This window comes from Leptidea sinapis, chromosome 14 (genome assembly GCF_905404315.1).
Source record: "Leptidea sinapis chromosome 14, ilLepSina1.1, whole genome shotgun sequence".
NCBI lineage: Eukaryota > Metazoa > Arthropoda > Insecta > Lepidoptera > Pieridae > Leptidea > Leptidea sinapis.
The window spans coordinates 10,789,018-10,805,828 of record NC_066278.1 but is presented as its reverse complement, the minus strand read 5'-3'; the positions used below and the strand labels follow the sequence as shown (position 1 = coordinate 10,805,828).

Sequence of the window (16,811 nt, the reverse complement as noted above, 5' to 3'; positions counted from 1 at the left end):
CAATATTCAGACCGCTTACTATGCATACATTCCCACATGGCCTATCATATAATTCGGTTTTGTCTTTTTGTCCCCAAGCTAACTTATGTTCTCCGATGTTGCCCTCTTTGGAATCATGAGATACTTTTGTCAAGTTTGGACGATTCTCTACAAAATTTACTATCAAAAATATTAAATTGTTCACTGTCTGATATGTCTTGGTGCCAGGCTTCTCTGCCCATTCGTTTTGGTGGAATTGGCATCAGAAAAATATCTAGTATATCCTTACCAGCATTCTTATCTTCTGTTCACAATGTCAGCACTATATATGATAAAATTATCTCCCCGTCATTAGGGTATGCCACTGGTGTATGCGGAAACTGCTAAAAATGCTTGGAAAGTTGCCTGTCCAAATGAAAATTACCCTTTAAACATGCGATCACAAAAGCTTTGGGATGAGCTACAGTGCAAAATCATTCACAAAAGGATATTATTATCAAGTCACAATATTTCGGATCAGGCTCGTTTTATTGCTGTTAGCGAACGAGATTCAGGGTACTGGCTTCAGGCCACTACTTCGAGTAACATAGGGACACTTCTCGATAATTCCAGCTTCTCAATCGCAGTTGGTTTACGCCTGGGCATCGCTAGAACAGTTCCCCATATGTGCCGCTGCGGAGGCAATGTAGACAGCCTTGGTCACCATGGCTTATCTTGCCGCCGCAGTGCGGGCCGACTCTCACGCCATGTCGCCTTAAACGACGTCTTGCGTCGGGCCTTTACTACCGTCAACGTGCCGGCTATCCTAGAGCCGAATGGAATTTCACGTGACGATGGTAAGAGGCCTGATGGCATGACGTTGATTCCTTGGAGTCTTGGAAAGCCACTGGTGTGGGATGCGACTTGTGTGGACACGCTAGCCCCCTCTCATCTAGAGCGGGTGGTGCAGCGGCGGAATCTGCCGAAAACCTAAAGCGGAGGAAATATGCATCACTCGGTGATGGATACATATTTGTTCCCTTTGGGGTGGAGACGATGGGTCCTTGGGGTTCATCGGCACAAAAACTCGTAAAAGAGCTATCCAGGAGTCTAACCGATTTAACAGGTGACCCAAGATCTGGTACGTATCTCTGTCAAAGGATAAGTTTGGCTATACAAAGAGGTAGCGTTGCCAGCTTCATGGGCACCTTACCTGCTGATAGCGATCTTAATGATATTTTCTATTTGTAATTAGTTAATTTTGTTAAATTATTTAAGTTTTATTTTATTATTATTTATAAAAATAGCGTTATTAATTATTAAGTCTTATGTAAATAATTTGAAATATACTAAAAGCTGGAATATTTAATTAGTATAAAAATAAATATATCAAAGTTCAAAGAGAAGATGCAAAATATAATTGAATTTATAATAATATTGATAAAAACCAACAAATTAAAAATAAATGGATTGAGATACAATAATCAAACAATAAATTACTAAGAATATAAACAACTTAACAATATAAACAACTAGTTAATAATCATAATAAATACCTAATACAAATTGTACATTAACTTCAAATTTGTTAAGAGATAGATGAAATATGTCACAATTTATAAAAAGTTTATTGTACTGCGCGAAACTTCTATTAATAAATTCATTTTTGGCACTTTAAGTTCTAGTTGCAGGAACATAAAAATTGGGTATTTCATTGGGTCATGTATATGTATATACAGTTTGTCCCAAAGTTATGGGACATGAAGGGAAAGTACCTCAAATATCGAAGATAGGCTATTTAACTGAAAGAAGACTTTATATTATTGTTAAAAGTTAGTACTTCTGCATTCAAAGATTTTCTAAAAATTTCTTGCCTCGTCTGGGAATCGAACCAACTGAAATGTAAAAAAAAACACCCCTACTTTTATAATGCCAATCGAAAGAATGGCCAAAAACTAATAACTCTTCTTAAATAACATAGTATTTTAAAAGAAAGGAACAACGTAAAATGAATGTTTTCCTACTTGGATTGGTACGAATGGACCGATTAGATGGCCGGCCAGATCCCCGGACCTTACACCATTAGATTTCTTCTTTTGGGGATACGTGAAAGATATGCTATACAAAAAACGATAAGAGAACGTGGGCGAGTTACAAACAGAATTGTGCCATATCAGTGTGCCATACTCGATAGAGTATTCACCATAAAATGACTTATCATTTAAGAAAATCAACAGGCAGCGGACTCATTAAAAGATTGGCGATTTGCGTAAGACAAGAGCGATCACACTTTGAGCATTTAATTAATTAATTTACAAAAAATACCCACTTAATTGACTACTTTCTTTTAAAGTACTATGTCACTTAAGATGAGTTATTAGTTTTTGGCCATTCTTTCGATTGGCATCATAAGAGTAGGGGTGTTTTTTTTACATTTAAGTCGGTTCGTATCCCAGACGAGGCAAATCTTTGAATGCAGAATTACTAACTTTTAAAAATAACATAAAGTCTTCTTTCAGTAAAATAGCCTATCTTCGATATTTAAGGTACTTTCCCTTCATGTCCCCATAACTTTGGGACATCCTGTATAAACACTCGGGGTGAATACTGATTCAAGACCAAGAGTAACATTGAACATTTAATAATTTTACGTACGGATTGTACAATAATTTTTAGCTGTACTATTAAAAGTCTAATAATATGTACAGAAACAAGCAACGACTTATAAAATAGGTCAAAACATAAAGAGAATTTCTTACGGAACAGCACACGAATTAGTGTTTTCATGAGCACAAGTTGAGACTAAAAGCATTCGTGAGTCGAGATGATATAGTGACGCGTCAGCAGGGGAGAGTTCTCATGAAATAATTACTTCTTTGCAAGTTGGGGAAGCTCTTAAGAAACCTGTTAGCACTCGCTTATTTTATCTTGAATAAAAGTTTAATGTTTGAGAGAGCGAAAAGTTCTTTTTCTATGACTTAATTAAGACGGTCAAATGTGTGCCGGAGTTTTAATCTATAACTTAGGAATGTTCTTTTTTCAGCTATTAACACATAGATGGATTTGTTCCTGTTTCGCCTCAAGTTTTCATCCCACATTCCTGTTTAGTCCCACGTTTATATTTATTCCTGTTTCGGGGTCACTTTATTAGATGTTATTTTGAAGAAGAGGAAATAAAGGGAATTACAACAATATTCTAAATAATAATAAATAAAAGCAATAGCTTACCCGCGGCCAAATGACTTTACGTTATGACTTGCATTGTAAAGGTAAAGTCATAAACTTGCTTGTCTAGCGCGCACAAATTGTACACGTTTTTTTCAAGATATTGAGTTTTAAAACATACACACGTACGGCCTTACAAATAAACTTTGGATATAGTTATAACTTAAACAAAGAAAATGCAAAATGTTTACAATATCGTTGACAACACTGTCAATACAATGATAATTCTGAAGTTTTCCGAACGACAAGCTGCCTTGCAAATAAACGCGGGAAACGTTATACGTCCGAACAAACTATTCGTAAGCAAAATGTCTATTTGTAAAGATTTTACATATTCTTGGTTTGTGCTTAGTTATAACTCTATGCCATTTATATTTGTAAGGCCGATAAAGCATATATTGTAAGTATATATTGTATGCATTTAACGGTAAAAAAAGGCTCCTGTTGTCATTAATTGATTTCTGGTATTGAGTACTACCCGACGCGAATAAAGAACAATAAGTGTGACTAAACAAGAATAAAATAATAAATTATTAATTTTTTTTTTCGAGACTAAATAGGAATAAAATCTAGGTCGAAATAAGAATTTTTCGTGTGAGACGAAACTTTGCGAGGCGAATGAGGAAACAAGCCTTAAATGGACGCCATTTTTGAAACTGTGGCAAGATAATTATATTTGTTGTTATAATATAGTTGAAACACTAGGCATTGACCACAAAACAGTTTTGACCCATTTAAAAAAAGCTAGAGTGCTTCCAGTGCCTAGTGCGCTGGAAAACCAATGCACGCCCCACAGCTAGACATACAAAAAAGCTTGATATACCTATGAGTTCCACAGGAGCTTGAATGAAAGGAACCTAATAGGCCATGTACACCATTGCGAGTCTTTATTGGGACTTAAAGAAACTGAACTGTTTCTCAATGAGATTGATAATTGGCACAAGTAAATTACGTATGACAAGAACGTGCAAGGTCGTTCAGGCTTTTTTTATGAAAATAAGGGACGAGACGAGCAGGACGTCCAGCTGATGGTAATTGATAGTCCCTGCCCATTACAAGGCAGTGTCGCTCAGGATTATTGAAAAACTCCAAAAATTCTGAGCGACACTACAATTGACACAGTAATTTCACTAGCTACGGCGCCCTTCAGACCGAAACACAATAATAATACTGCAGAAAAAGGCGCCGTTGTCTGTACCCATAATCTAGCCGGTATCCCGTGCAAAGAATCCTCCCACTAGTAAACTGGTAGCTGGTTTCTCTCGAGATTCAAGAATCTCGACTCTTTTTAATGATTCCTAGGGTATTTGTAGTGGATTTATTTGAAATCAGCTGTGAATATTTTAATGCTACAGTCAGTACAGCTATCGTATATTATATTGTCTGCAGCTTGAAATGTGTTAGTTTAAATAAAACACTTTCAAAGGATTAAATCGCAAGTGATATTGTAACTGTGTTTTACTTTAGATTTTTGCGTAAAAGTTACATTTTCATTCTAGTTCGGATTAACTAACGTTTCAAGACCTATCCAGATCTCGTTTTGTAACTAAAATATCAAAATGTAACTTTAACACTAATATCTAATGCAAAAGAAATTACAATTACACGCGTTTTAATTATTTAAAAGTGTTTTATTTAAATGTAACACTCGCGTTAATTAAAGAAAATACTATGTGTTCGTTGCTGCGGAGAGTTGAAAGTAAATGAGAGTTGAGAAGTTGTTCGTTGAAATCAGAACGCGTCGTCATTGTCCTGTCCTACCATTATTCTGTAATGTACTCACTCAACTGGTGTGGACTGTTTATTTAACAATAGTATTCGCTAAACACAATGGACAACCGCTATTAAACCAAGTGGTGACGGCTATGATGACTATATACTAGATAGGTAGAGCCTCTTACTCAACAACTGAAAACTTAAGTGTTTGTGACAAGCTACGTCTTACACTCGCATTTGTATGTCAATTTGTGTAAGTGTGCGTGCGTTGCTCAAAATAGAGGTTAACTGTCAGCCGATGTTTTAACAGCTGCCACAGTGTATTGAGACGTAAAAGTGATCTAAGACTTATATTATATCAAAAGCTTGGATTAGGTCTCGGAGTTGCCGATGAATCAGTAATGAGAAGATCCGTAAGAGAACCAAAGTCAACCAAAATAGTCAACCTCGATTTTTTTTGACGTTTTCACAGCTGTCACAGTCTAGACGTAAAAGCCTTTAGAATATACTAGCGTATATATACATAATACCCAGCGTAGCTGACTGTTTACGACTTCACGATCAAAATCACTTACAGTAATAATAGACTCGCTTTTCTTTTCTATCTTGCTATATCTTCATTAGAAATTTTCTTTTCTCTAGTATGCTTTGTTAGTGTATATGCTAGTATATTGTTAGTATATGATCTATAGTATAGAACGTCATTGATAGTACTAATATTATAAAGGGCTTCTCCCTTTGTTTTGTTGGAAACATATTATAATCTCTGACACTGTTGATATTTTAATTAATAATTTTAAATTTAAAACAACATTTACAGCGCCATTGTTTTACATTATTTTAATTACAATAACAGTGAAGTGATGAAATATAATAATGTTTATAACTTACATGTTCTATGTTTTTTCCCAAATAATTCAGCCATTCAATCGGACTTTTTTAGAATCGTAGAGTTGTCGTCGTCTTATTTCAGACTAGATGACCCGGCAAACGTTGTTTTGCCATATAAATGATTTTGCAACACTACTATATTTTTTTAAGATAAAAGATTTTTTCTAAAATAATCGTAGCCTAAGTTACTCCTTATTACATCAGCTACCTGCCAATAAAAGTCCCGTCAAAATCGGTCCAGCCATTTCCGAGAGTAGCCGTAACAAACAGACAAAAATTGTAAAAAATCTAAAAACGGTTATTTCAATATTACAAACAGACACTCCAATTTTATTTATATGTATGTATGTATAAAGTGTTGACAATGTATGTTTTATGTTACTATCTTAATATATATTAATTACGTGACACGTTGTTTGTCCGCGATGGACTCCTAAACTAATGAACGGATTTTAATGGGGATTAATTCATGGAGTGCAGTTTGATCCAACTTGAGAGATAGGATAGTTTTTATTTCGATTTGGGACCCATAATTATTTTTATTTTCAATATTTATTTTGTATGGACATATTTTCTATGAGAGAATTTAGTGACGCACGGTTTGACAGTTCCGCTGTGAAACAATTTCATTATAACAACAGGGAGCATTTCTTACGATGTTTTGAAATGTTATTGGCAAATTCTTTTTTTTTATAATTTACGGAACAACTTCTGTCGGGTGAGCTAGTTTTATATAAACTGTAAATGTATTATGGATAATAAGAATTCTATGGAGGGTAGAGGCAAGGAGAATCATCTGTGTATGTGAAAAAGTCTCCGTCAAAATGCATTCCATTAGGGTGTCGCCACTGTAGCATCAAGGTAAGTAAAATAGTAATCACTCTAGGTTCACGTTTCCCTATAATAATTCTTTAAGGTTATATTTACTACATTATTCTGTACAACGTAAGTTGTTGAAATTGTCAATAATTTATCTTTAGTCGACAATAATATAAATTTTTTTAAGTCGGCATACTTCACTTCGTTAACAATTGCTACATTCACCATACTTCATACCATACCCTGTGCTGACACCAGCGCCACTGTGGAAGCTTTTTGAACTGTTATTTACAGCATAAGCTGGACACTTTTTCAACTTTTCTTCCATATGATATGATTCTCTTTGCCTCTATAGAGAATTTTAGGTTCGCGATTCATTGTCACAGCTCACTCGTAACAGCTGGGACTTGCGGCACGTTTCTATGAACAAGAAGTGTACTCAAAGTCGCTACTTAGCCAGTTAGACTGCTTCACTCTTGAGAAGCCCTCATTGGTACACTTCCAATATCGGAGTCGTTGAACTTTCTAGAACTTTTTTACATCAACCGACACCGATATCGTTGACTACATTTACCGATATGTACATTATATGGACTTTATTTATATAAGCATTAAAATTCTTACTTTATAAATGATCATTCTCTGTTACTTGCTGTGTGTCCAATCGAGTTCATTTATTTATCCTTCAAAGTTCGTCAACGTTTGTATATTCTTAGAAAAAAATACAATGCATTTGTAACAAACATTACCAGAGTAATACAATTTTATAAAACACAGACAGGTACATGAGTATTTGATACGTCTACACAGCTGTGAAAATGTCGAATAAAATTGAGGTTGATACATAGGCTGCACTAAAAGTATCGGGAATGGAATATTTCCACTGTTCCTGTCATATTAAAATCTTTTTAATTTAAAACTCCTTGGTTTTGAAAATCGAATACCATTTATTTATTTAAAAAAAGATTCTCGGTCTTGGCACAAGGTCTTGTCAAACTTGTTTAGTCGTTGAGAAAATGGAATTGACTCGAGAAAATTCTAGAGCGATGATTTATTATGACTTTCGAAGTGGTTTAACACAAAAACAGTGTGTTGACCGGATGATTTCTGCATTTGATGATGAAGCCCCATCAAAAACCACAATTTATCGCTGGTTTGCTGAATTTCAACGTGAACGTGTCAAGCTCAGTGATGATTCCCGTCAAGGTCGTCCAAAAACTGCTGTCACCAAAGAAAACGTTGATGCTGTGCGTAAGTTGATTGAGGAAGATCGACATGTGACATACCGCAAAATTCAAGCAACTTTAGACATTGGCATGAGTCAAATACAAATAATCTTGCATGAACAATTAGGTGTAAAAAAGTTGTTTTCCCGATGGATACCGCATTTGCTCTGTGAAGAGCAAAAAGCGGCTCGCGTTACTTGGTGCGTCAGAACTCTCGAAAGATTCCACTCAGGATCCTCAAATGCTGTATACAACATCGTATCAGGTGACGAATCCTGGATATACGCGAGTCAAGCCACCCAGAACCTTAGAGTTCATTTTAAGAAGAAACATATCACAACACAAAGATAACAATATAACAAGTCCTTATAGACATAAAGGTCAGACAATTAATTAATCAATTAATGGAACACAATGAAGTAATTTTGGGTATTGGTATTCAACAACATCCTACACAATGGTAACCCTCTTCCTGCGTTGCAGTACCGCACCACTGTATATGCACAGTAGCATTGGCAAGGAGCATCATTCACATTACCATACAATATTGTATATAATATCATTGTTACCATAGCTTAAGTAATACATTTGTTAAAGTAAGATAAGAATTTTGTAATTATTAAATAAAGTATTTTTTTAAATATCTTAAATTCAGATATTTTGACTCGCGTACGATCCCGAAACAAAAAACCAGTCACGAGTTTGGGTGTTCGAAAATGAGTTAAAGCCAACAAAAATTGTTCGTTCACGGAGTGTTGCAAAAAAAAATGGTGGCTACGTTTGTCTCCGAAACCGGCCATGTTGCGACTATTCCTATTGAGGGACAAAGAACGGTTAATGCAGAATGGTATGCTAGCATTTGTGTGCCACAGGTCGTTTCTAAACTCCGCAAAGAGAACTGCAACCGCCGCATCATCCTCCATCACGACAATGCGAGTTCTCACACCGCGCACAGAACAAAAGAGTTTTTAGAGCAAGAAAACATAGAAGTATTAGACCATCCGCCGTACAGCCCCGACCTAAGCCCTAATGATTTCTATACTTTCCCTAAAATAAAGAATAAATTGCGTGGTCAGAGATTTTCATCACCTAAAGAAGCTGTGGACGCCTACAAAACGGCCATTATTGAGACCTCAACTTCCGAATGGAATGGTTGCTTCAATGATTGGTTCCAACGTATGGCAAAATGTGTCAAATTTCGCGGAGAATACTTCGAAAAGTAATAAATAAATTTTTAAATAGTAATGTTGTGTCACTTCCTTGATTCCCGAAATTTTCAGCAGCCCTCGTAGTAACCTTTATTTCGAGTAATACACGCACACTAACACAAAATGACATACAGATCGCGAGTGTAACACGTAGCTTGTTATGCACACTAAAGTAATAAACCTGGCCTGTTTTCATCGGTTGTCTAATAGCAAGAGGCTTTATCTAGACGTATAAATTATCTAAGGTTTACACAATACAAAAATAGGTCTTATATATTTTATTGTATTATATTCCATAGTATCTATTCTACAGTGGGAGGCTCCTTTGCACAGGATGCCGGATAGATTATGGGTACCACAACGGCGCCTATACCTGCCGTGAAGCAGTAATGTGTAAGCATTACTGTGTTTCGGTCTGAAAGGCGCGATAGCTAGTGATATTACCAGACAAATGAGACTTAACCTCTTATGTCTCATGATGACTAGTGCAGTTGTAGTGACGCTCAGAATTTTTGGGGTTTTTCAAGAATCCTGAGCGGCACTACATTGTAATGGGCAGGAAATATCAATTGCCATTAGCTGAACGTCCTGCTCGTCTCGTCCCTTATTTTCGTAAAAAAAAGCTAGCTAGTAGTAGTTCGTACAATATGTTTTGATTACCTGAGCAATGAGCATTCAGAACCCCGCTCCCGCTCACCTTAGTTGGTTGATTGAATTGTTTGCATTGCGAATATGTATTAGAATACTACCGGGCTATACCGTCGGTGTTGCTGCTGGAAACAGTTTTGCGTAGGGTAAAAGGGAGAAAGTTTAGTACGGGGATGTCCATATTTAAACTTTTATCATCATTATTTTAACAGGTACTCACGATATGTATTTTATTTATTTGAAGCCGATATTTCGATCTATTTTTTTTATAAATAATGCTTATACATTACTGCTTCGCGGCAGATAAAGCCGGCATCCTGTGCAAAGGAGCCGCCCACTTGTAAATGCCCTTAGTCGTGTCTTACGACACCCTTGGGCCTGGGACTTCCCTATCCTTTTTATGCCCCGGGAAAGCAGAGGCTATGAATTGTAAAAATAGTGGTCACGGCAAAACTGCAGAGGCGGCGAGAAACTTGACTTAACAAATTGCCTGTTATATTTTTTACAATCAAAAAGATTAGATTCATTTTGTCTGAGATTTACTAGTCATATTCATACAGGAGCTAAATAATGTTGCTGATTCTGATTTTTCTGTCAAGAGTTGCTATTTTGTATTACGAGGATGAGCAGCTAAGCTTGCCATCTTAATTCCCCCAACGAGAGAGAGAGTGTGATTTGTGTAAATTCTATTCAAGTGGGCACCTCCTCATTTTCATTTTAAATGTGTATATTACATCTGTCTGTATGTTGCACTGTCTCATTTTAACACATTTTCACTACAGCTCTATAATTTGATAGCTATGTTCTGCACAAATATATGATATAAAGAGCTAATATTCCTGATTTTTATTTATTTTATAGAAGTTTTATAGAAAACATCTTCACGTCTACTCCCATGACACTTGCGAACTGTACCATCGAAATTTTTGGCGAGTACGTTTGCTTTGGACAAAAAATCCAGTTAGACAGGTACAATTTCGGGAAAGAGGTCTCTCGTCGAACCCAACTCGAATAGGCAGCGTTTGGGAAGCTCCGTAAAATCTTCTCGTTCCAAAATACCACAGTATCTTACGATGAAGGTTTTTAACCAGTGTGCTCAATGCCAGAAAACTCATGGTTGCTCAGAGAGCAACGGAGAGAATTTCCCTGTGAGATCAAACCAGAAATGGGGAGATCCGTTGTAGGAGGATCCGAGGAGATCCGAACCAAAGACACTGACATAGCTCAAATGATTGCGAAACTGAAATGGCACGACTATAAGACGCAGTGTTGGTCGGCCCCCCACAAGATGGACCGACGATCTGATCAAGATTACCGGAACCGATCATCGTGGAAATCTTTGCGGGAGGCCTTTGTCCAGCAGTGGACGTCTTCCGGCTAATATGATAAAAACATTTTCACGATAAATAAGGTGCCGGTACAGCAGTCGGAGTAAGCACTTCTGAGTATTAAAATTATAATAATAAAATAATTTTAGTAGACGCAGACGTAGAGAAAATGTTCTACTTCAGGACCGCGCGCTCTAAGTGCTTTGTTGAAGGTATATTGTCAAAACAGTATGGTACGATAATACATATATTATGGCTATAGCCAACGATATATCACTATCATGTCGACCGCTGTAATATGCCTCAAGGATTTTCATACGCATTTGTATGCGAAAAGTGTCCCAGACGAGCTTTTATGTATAGCTTGTACTTAGGAAGGAAAGCGGGCATGCGGATAAGCATTATTGATAAATGTAGGTCAAATACATTTTAATGTTATTGTACTTTAAGGTTTTTTAATACAATAATTATATACAATGACCTAACTCGAATAAGATATATATAAAAAAGAAGAGACAATAAGGGAAGTAAGATAAAAAACTAGCCCAAAACCCTTTTAAAAGTTACCCAAAATTCATAACATAAAAATAACTAAAACTTAACAAAATTAAGATCTTATAATATATTTTTTATGATAATAAGGGACGAGACGAGCAGGGCGTTCAGCTGATTGATACATCCTGCCCATATCAATGCAGTGCCACTCAGGATTCTTGAAACCATAAGACATAAGATGTTAAGTCTCATTTGCCCAATTATATCACTAGCTACGGCGCCCTTCAGACCGTAACACAATAATTCTTACACATTACTGCTTCACGTCAGAAATAGTCGCCGTTGTGGTACCCATAACCTAGCCGGCATCCTGTGTAAAGGAAACCTAATATAATTCTGAAAAAATCTTGTTCATCATAAAAAAACGCTAGCACGGGGATTTGAACCCGGAACCCTATCTTAGCAATCAGTTAACGAAGAAAAAAGAACTTAGAACTTCATATCAACTCTATAAATTGCTCCCTCTGTCTTCTTTAGTTTGTTTTCCCGTTTTATGATCTACTGTCTTCTGCGACCTCTTTTTCCCTCAATTAGGTACCGTTCAGTACCCACCATCTTGATCTGTGGCGTTCCTCCACAGTGCGGTTTTCAAGGAACTTTCTTCCACGTACAACCAAGCTGTTAAGATTCCATGTGCAGGTTTCGGGACTATACGAAATGGGTAGCTACAAAAAAAGGCACGTACACCTTCCTTAAAGGCCGGTAGCGCTTCTTTAATTCCTCTGGTGTTGCAAGAGAATGTGGGCGGCGGTGATGACTGCAAATTAAACCCACCGTACACTCCTTTGTCCTTCTTTTCCATAAAAAAGTAACTACCTTACTCTGCTTTCCATAATTACCTGAAACATATGTCCTGCTAACCTCCCCTATCCATGGCCAGTATAAGTTGATACTTCTGGATCTTTTCATGACGTGTTTTCCAGCCTACTTCAGTTCTTTTATTTATTTTATCCTTCTTAAGTGTTTCGTTGCGAATTTTTGATGAAAGTATTGGAGATTCATTATTTATGCAGGAAAGGCACTCAAAGCTTACTGTTCTTTAGAAATATTGTTGGCGGTGACTGGTGGACGGGGTGAAGATGTCTTTAAAAGGCGATGTCTCCATGGAGTCGACTCTCGACACACGGCGAGTGTTTTCTTCTCGGCGAGTGTATTCTTCTCCCTTTTTCATCTTTCATCTTCATCATCATCTTGTGGGAAAAAAACTCCATCCCACAAGCACACAGCCGGTCCGAGGTTCGAGTCTGCTAAGGAGACGTCCTGCGACTATTGTTGCGTAATTTTTGTGGCATCCACGGCCCACGTCCTATGTCAGCGACATAAAAGCCTTCAGGGCTGACAGCATAGAGGAGATTTTTAGTCCGCTTACGCTTACGCGAACACACCCTTCCGAGTCCGACATATAGGCCCCGTTTCGGGGTTTTCAATACGTCAATGTATTTTCCTCCTCTCCGAAAAATAAGAGTTGACACTTTCACTGCAACCGTTGACGAGTTAGGGCGTTACTCTGCCCAATTTCTGTTCGAATATTAGATATTGTGTTATTCGTAATTTATTCTTAGACCCTTAGCAATTTTTTCTATTTAATTTTCCAGTAAATTATTTAGATGTTAGACGATTTGTGAATTATTTACCTATATCAACAGGCTACCCGAACAAAAAAGAAAAATATACAATACATAGAATATAATGGAAGGGTTGCTACTCAATATATAAAACAAAATATTAAAAGCAATTTAAACAACCCTCCATAAATTACGTGTAATAGATTTAGTTTGAGTGACGTCATGACATGGCGGCGCAGCGGTGCCGGAACTTGTAACTACAACTTGAAGTTTTAATTATATTATATTCAACTTTATCAGACTCGTGCTTTAACTAGTTACCGTATTTCATTAGAATATTACTCTTTCAATATAATACACACATTTAAATAAAACTCTTAAAGGATTAAAACGTGTGTAACTGTAACTGTGTTTTTACATTAGATTTTTGCGTAAAAGTTACATTTCTTACACAACATTTCCAGATCCCCCTGAAAATGAGATCTATCTGATTTCTAAAATCTAATGTAAAAACAATGTTACAATTACACGCGTTTTAATCCCTTAAAAGTGTTTAATTTAAATGTGTAACACTCGCGTCAATCAAAGAAAATACTATAAATACATAATACTATATATATATACAATTTTTCAAGTTGCAGTTGTAATTTTTCGGTTTGAAGAGCGTATTGGCAATGCCACTTAGAATTCAGGGTTTATCAAATCAATCCTTTTCGGTAGTGCATTGTAATGTATTCATCGCCCCGTCATATTTTTATATCCGGCAAACGTTTTGCCACGAAAACTAAGGTAGCATACGTCCGCTCATTTGTTGGATTTGTCATTTATGTGAGGAAATGTCATTACCGGAATTATTTGTATTACGAATAAATAGGTTTTTCTAAAACAAAAAGTATTAGTTCCGGATAAGTAATAACAAACAAATATATACTAAAACCTTCTCCGAAACACGCTGCATCTTATGGTATAAGTATTATTTCGATCGGTTCAGTATGTTTGGCAGTATAACCGAAGGAAAAAACGGCTTTCCATTTATTAGTATAAAGATAATACGAATCTTAAGTCTGAGACATGTCATAAACATTTTATAAATGTTTTAATTCAATTCAATTCAAGGAATTCAAGCCAAAAAAAATCTTAACTATATAACATTTTTTTGCAATAATACAATTTGAAAGGAATGGCATCAATTTTAAATAAGGCTACTGGTAACCCAAGCGCTGGCAGCTATTTCGGTCAACGGATCAGCCTTGCTATCCAACGCGGTAATTCTGCCAGTATTCTTGGTACGCTTCCACGTAATGATAGTTTTAATTTTATGTAGTCGTAGTATTGTAAATATAGTTATAAGATTTTAAATTATTTTTGATTAATATTAATTTTGGAGAAACAATAATATATATTTATTGATTTATTTATAACTCACAAGTCATCGTCACAAAGCAATTAAATTAGTTGTTTCAATTTATTTTTTATAATTTATTAACCAAACAAAAACACTATCTCAACAATGCACAGAATATACACATTGGACTTTTCACTAAATCTATTCAATTTCACTTATAATATACAGTACTCATTTTTACGGTCGAACCAGTAAAACGTCGTCCTTACAATAAGCGCTTTATTAGAATTTACAATTACTTCTAATATTACTTCACTTAATGTACGAATATGGTATTAGAAGGCAACCATGCCAGGTGACTGTTGTAGCTCGACTGGCTTGCTGATCGTTTGTGTTAAACACGTTAGTAACCGATTGACAACTTACTGAACAAAGAGGAGGTTAAGTTGTCAGAAGGCAGATTAGAGAGAACCAACATTGTCTATGGAATTAAAGTAAAGTAGACTTAAGGTTTTAATATTTGTAACATAATGTTGCACAATACGAATACTGCTTTAAGCATTTCGTTAACGCAAACTCAGGAGATTTGACCCATCCCAAAAGTGTCTTACTATATATATTAATTTTTTAATTGTTTATTTATCGCGTGATCGAAGTTGTTGACGCGAACCCATAAGATTTTCCCCTTCCTACCAAAAAGTGCCCAACAAAAGAAGTCTACATTTCATAATATAAAATCGATGTAAAAAAATAATCCCACCAACTAAAATATAGAATATTTCAATGGCTGTGATGGAGTACTTTCGTACAATTCACAATGTTATTAATTTTTTAATTTTTTATTTTATTAGGGTTGACAACAGCTTAATACAAAATAATCACTTATAGTTAAATACAAAAACATAGCCAATTCATAAACCGCCATTTCTTACTATTTTATTATTCCTGCTTTGACACCTTTTTTAACCATTAATAAGATAGCACATACGAGTGAGTATTATCTCCATAATTTTGGGCAGGGTTGTACATGATTTACATGTTATATACGTAAATCATTTATATTATGCCTTTACCTATGAAATTGCCGTTCTGCAGTATTGGCCATTTCAAATCAAAATAATTTTTGTTTGACTAATAATTCTAATTTCAAATTAATTTTATTTTAAAAACATAGAATTCTTTTTCCAAAAGTAGTAATTTGCTTACTGATTTGTAATAAATTTTCATCGCATTTCAATCTTTTTCGTCATCATTGATACGTTAAAAATTCGAGTAATTATGGAATATGAGTACCGTCGTTGCAGCAACGCGTCACAAGCGGCACGCAACATCAACGACGTTTACGGAGCTAACATTACAAACCAACGCACCACCTGTTATTGGTTTGCTCGCTTCCGTTCTGGAAATTTCAACCTGTAAAATGAACTCACAGTCGTCCGAAGACTTTGGTCGACAATGACGAATTAAAGGCGATTGTGGAAACTGGTGATTCACAATCTACGGCTGAATTAGCAGCAGCTTTGGACGTTAGCTTCAAAACAATATTGGTCCATTTGCGTCAAATTGGCAAGATAAAAAAGCTTGACAAATGGGTGCCCCACAAACTCAATGATCACCGGCGCGAAGTACGTGTCGAGACGTGCCTTGCACTACTTAACAGGCACACAAATGAACGAATTTTGAGCCGCATTGTTACCTGCGATGAAAAATGGATTCTGTTGATAACCGCAAGCGCTCAACAAGTCGGTGGGATCCTGGTTCAGCACCTAAACAAATATAAACGAAAACTTACCCTAGAAAATTGATGGTCACTGTTTGGTGGTCTAGCGCCGGTGTGATTCATCACAGCTTCTTACCAAACGGGGTGAGCATTACTGCACATGTATACTGTGAAGAACTGAACACAATGATGGAAAAGCTGGCACATCTCCAACCAGCATCGGTCAATCGATCGTGTCCGCTGCTCCTGCACGACAACAAGCGACCTCAAGCTGCACAGCAGACGGTCTCGAAGTTGAAGAAGGCAAGAACTGGGGTTGGAAGCTCCGCGTCATCCGGCTTACTCACCAGACCTTGCGCCTACAGACTATTACATTTCCAGAATTTGGATAACTTCTTGGCGGGAAAAAATTTCAATACCGAAGAGGCAGTACAAAATGACTTTGAAGAATTTGTTGCCTCCTGTCCAGCTGATTTCTAGCTTGCAAGTGAAAGCTAGTGGTGTATTTTCTTTTTCCTTTTAATAGTGATTTTCATTATCATAACACTAGAAATAAGGGATTGCTTGTAACTAATTCTAGTTGGCTTCATATAATACATGCTTAAAG

The 16,811-nt window shown here is 36.2% G+C and overlaps 1 protein-coding gene across 1 annotated transcript in view; it reads left to right on the top strand.

Annotated features, from left to right (window-relative positions):
• The window catches only part of LOC126968017 (START domain-containing protein 10-like), a 74,740-nt gene that overhangs the window by 20,156 nt on the left and 37,773 nt on the right, over positions 1–16,811 (top strand). The gene's annotated exons all lie outside the window — the stretch shown is intronic.